Here is a 4394-nt window from a genome sequence, read left to right on the forward strand (position 1 = left end):
TGCGCCCATGGATGGGTATCTGATTGTATCTGCATGACTGGTACTTTTGGATTACTATGCTGTATAACTGTTTATCAGGAAATGCTTCTGAGTAGGATTGGAAAATCCCCGGTTGTCCGATTTATAGAGGAAACTTTGCCCGATTTTTGTTTACCCCGAGTAAGAATTAAAGTAGAAAAAGAAAAAGTTAACTCGTATTTTCGTAAGTTAAGTCTTCCGCTGTTTTCTGTTTTATCATATGTATGTTAATTGAACCGGCTCGAGACAGGGATGTTACACCTAATGTGTATTTTCTTTGCATTTCGAATCTTTTGAACGTGTTCTAGACTAGTTTTTCAAGCATGTTCTTTTGATTTTGTTCAATTTTTAAAATGGTCTATAAAACAAGTTCAATTCTCAAAATGCGATTATTTTATGCATCCCTGAATTGGGATAGTTTTTCCTGTTTAGTATTATTTCAAATAATATATTTTTCTGCATATTTTTCTTAATAGACTAATTTTGGACGTATCAAAACCTTAACGTAATTAGGTTATGGGTTTTTTTACCTTATATGATCCTTACTTGATTTATTTTTAATCATTGTGAGACTTTCTAATAACAGTTAATTTCATTTTCTAACATTTTTTCCTCAAATGTTAGTACTAACAGCATGTTGTGAGGAAAATCATGCCAATATATTTTAATATTTTTACTCGATTATTATAATGATTGTATAAAATTAAGCTCGAATCATTTGATAATTTACATGCATAGATAAGTCATCATTATCAACAAAAACATAAGCTCATTTTAGAAGAGAATTTTCACGTTATGTGGATCGTTTTAAGAAAACAAAATGAAATTAGATAAAGAGTAAATACCCTTTTTGATCCTCAGCAAATTTCACGATGCCCGCTTTAGTCCCTAACAAATAAAAAAGTTATTCGTGGTTCCTAAAAAATTCAAAATGGACCCATTTAGTTAACATCGTAGTCCCTCACAAATTCAAAAAAGACTCATATTAGTCCCTCAAAAGGACTAAAATGGGTCCACTTTGAATTTCTTAGGGACCACGAATAACCTTTTTATTTGCTAGAAACTAAAGCGGGTATCGTAAAATTTGCTGAGGACCGAAAATGATATTTACTCTTAGATAAATAAAATGATGTTCCACCATAAAAGCCTAATCTTATGCATATAACTAGAGTTGTTGTGTAGTATTACTTCGTCTTCATTACTTGTAGAGTAAAGTATATTAATATGAGGGTACTTGATAAGTCTCTTAAATGAGACTTGAAACATATGGTTTAATGTGAAAATGGAGAGAAAAGAATAATTTTTGTGTGATTAAAAACCCCAAATTTATGTTGAGCTGAAATATAATGGGTTTTGGATACTAATGGACTCATTTTTTATTTTCAGGCCCATATGTTACTTTCCAAATCAGAGAAACCCAAATCAAAGAAGAGAAGAAAAAAAAGAAAAAAAAGGAGTGGGCTGATGTTGTTCATTGACTCACCAGAAGCCCATTTGTAAGGGAAAGACACAAAACCAAAGAAAAGACCAACACAAAAGTAGCTAAAGTAACATCTGAGTCTTCAGATCTCACGAACCCTAATCTTCTCTTTCTCAAACCACGACTCAGACCCTAACCACAGCCTCACACCAAATCCTTAACCTTTCATTTCAATCCAACCACTTAGCCATCCAAATCGATCATCCAGTCTCATTTTCTGTCACCCATTGAACCACACAAGCCTGCTTTGTAAGGCTATTGTTCTAGAAGCCATACACAAACAGATTAGTGACGAGGATACTGTTATGAGTGCGGAGAAAAATTTCATTTGCAAAATTTGTTGCGATTGTGGAACGGTTGGGGACCACTGGTGTGTAACGCGCAAGGAGCGCGTGTATACCTGCTGAGCTGGAGAGGAAAATCGTGCAGAGAAGGAAATGAGCCCTATAAAAAGGGATTGAGGAGTGAGTCTCTCGGGGACTCCTGATTCTGATTTAGAGTATTTTGTTAGTTCTTGCTTTCTGCACAATTTTTATTTTCTTTTAATTTCTATTTTGTAATGAGATTCTGGTTCATCTGATGAACTCGATACATGCATTTACAGCACTGAGATTGCCGGTTGTTAGGCCAGTGCTGTAATTTAGTTTTTAGAATTTTTATTTTGTGAATTCTGTAGTTCTCTGTTACTGTTTGTAAGCTTCATCCATATGGATAGTGGCTAACTTTTTAGAGGTTGGGTTTAGGTGATACCCAAACCTCAGTGCTTGTTAAATATTTGATTTTCTGGTTTTAATTTTTATATCTCAGTTGTTTAATGTTTTTTTAATGTTTAAAATTATCTGCATTTTGGCCGAATGTCAGAGGTTTGGTTAGGATTTCGTTGTTGAGAAACAACTAATTCTGGATTCTGCATTAGACACATGGACTTAGATGAGAAATCATCTAAGGGATCTCAATTCAGAAATGAATGAGTCCTCATGTAATATTGGACCTGAGTCTCAAGAGTCCTAATCTCACTTGGCATAGAGATATGGAAGTGGGCAACTTTGGGATAAAATAATTTTTAAGAGATTAAAATTAACAATACAGTTCTGTTAACTTAGAATCTTAGGATGAGCTTTTTGTTAATCAAATTATTTTTCAAGCACTGTGGGGAAGGAGAGCCAGAACTCAACCCACCTTTTTAAACCTCTTTATCAATTCAGATTTTCCAATTTTCTTTGTTATTTCATATTTCAATCTCTATTCTGTTTTCAAAATTTTTGTCACATCTGTCATTTAAGTTGCTTAATTCTTCATTCTTATTTTATAACTTAGGAAAGTAATTCAGAAAATTTTAAAAGAAAAGTGAACAGTAGTGTTTTAGGTCCATTCTAGATTATTTTTTACTTTACAATTTTATTTCTTCTATTTTCAAATAGTAACTCAGTTTTAAGCAATTACAAATTTTAGTCATTTCAAAACGCCAACGATCCTTGTGGGAACGATAACTGGGACTTATAACAGCCCTATATTACTTGTTGTCGCGTATACTTGCGCGCATTACTTGCACTACTGTTAGCAAGGCAACAAGTTTTTGGCGCCGTTGCCGGGGATCGAGGCGTATATGATCAGATTTCTGTGTGATTGCTATTTTTGAACTGCTTCTTTTTGCTATTTTTAGTGTAGCTCATTTGAATTCTGTTTCAGTTTTGTTTAGTTATTAGTTCTATAGTATCTTGAATATTGGTAGTTTAAAATCTGTTCTGTTCATATTCTGTTTATTTTATGTCATTTAATTTTTTTAGTTTCATTTTTATTTTAATTATTAGTTCCACCCTGTGTGAGGGTGAGTTGTTACTGCCTTATAAAGCCGTCAGGCTGTGAACTGTCTTGGGACTTTTCTGCTTGCAGGTTCTTGTGTGTTTATTTTTTTTTTTTTTTTGCTTGTTCTGCATAAAAGTTGGTTAGTAATCTAGGTGTTTTAGCTAAGTCAGGTTTACCTGTTTTAGTTAAAAGGGGTGCATGAGTGCAACTCCACACCCGTTCATATATTCAATTGACCCTGAACCTGAGAGGACATTTAGAGTTAGGAGAAGAGCCCAGAAAGCACATAGGCAAATTCCACTTCTAGAAATTGAAGAAATGGAGGATTTAGGAAGTGTAAATGGGAATGATGGGGTAGGAGGACCTGCAAGGATAAGGGAACCACCTGTCATAAATGATAATGATAGGTCCATGATGGACTTCATCATACCTGTGTTGGATGAGTTAGATCCAAGCATCGCCCAACCTGTGAATGGAGTGCCCTTCAAATTAGAACCGGTGATGTTCACCATGCTTCAAAACATGGGGCAGTTTCATGGGTTGTTGATGGAAGACCCACACAAGCACCTTAGAAATTTCATAGAAGTGGCCAACACTTTTAGGAATCCTAACATCTCGGATGATGTGTTAAGATTGAAGCTCTTCCCTCATTCACTGGCTGACAAAGCCAAAGAATGGTTGAACTCCCTTCCATCCAACTCTATAACCAATTGGCACACCCTTGCTGAGAAATTCATTATGAAATTTTTCCCCTCTAATAAGATAGTGCAAACTAGAGGTGATATTGCTAACTTCATGCAGAGGGATGGAGAGACACTAGTGGATGTGTGGGAGAGGTACAAGAACCTTCTTAAGCAATGCCCAAATCATGGTTTGCCCTCTTGGGCAGTGTTACAAACCCTGTACAATGGCCTAAATACTCAAAACAGGGCCTTGGCAGATTCTGCTGCTAATGGCATGTTTATGACTATGTCCTTTAACCAAGCCCATGAGTTGTTAGAACAAATGACTCAAAATTATGCCCAATGGCCTGAAGAGAGAAATCAGCCAAGGAGAGTGGCTGGTTTACATGTAGACCCTGTAACAGCTC

At 35.4% G+C, this 4394-nt stretch overlaps 1 non-coding gene across 1 annotated transcript; it reads right to left on the reverse strand.

Annotated features, from left to right (window-relative positions):
• Positions 1-4073: 4073 nt before the first annotated feature.
• On the reverse strand, positions 4074-4179 carry LOC133314616 (small nucleolar RNA R71). Its single transcript, XR_009751977.1, has one exon. It is a non-coding gene; the product is annotated as a small nucleolar RNA R71 (small nucleolar RNA).
• Positions 4180-4394: the final 215 nt, after the last annotated feature.

The sequence above is a fragment of the Gastrolobium bilobum genome, unplaced genomic scaffold (assembly GCF_033153095.1).
Source record: "Gastrolobium bilobum isolate Gb01-03AN ecotype WA unplaced genomic scaffold, APGP_CSIRO_Gbil_v1 utg63679, whole genome shotgun sequence".
Taxonomy (NCBI): domain Eukaryota; kingdom Viridiplantae; phylum Streptophyta; class Magnoliopsida; order Fabales; family Fabaceae; genus Gastrolobium; species Gastrolobium bilobum.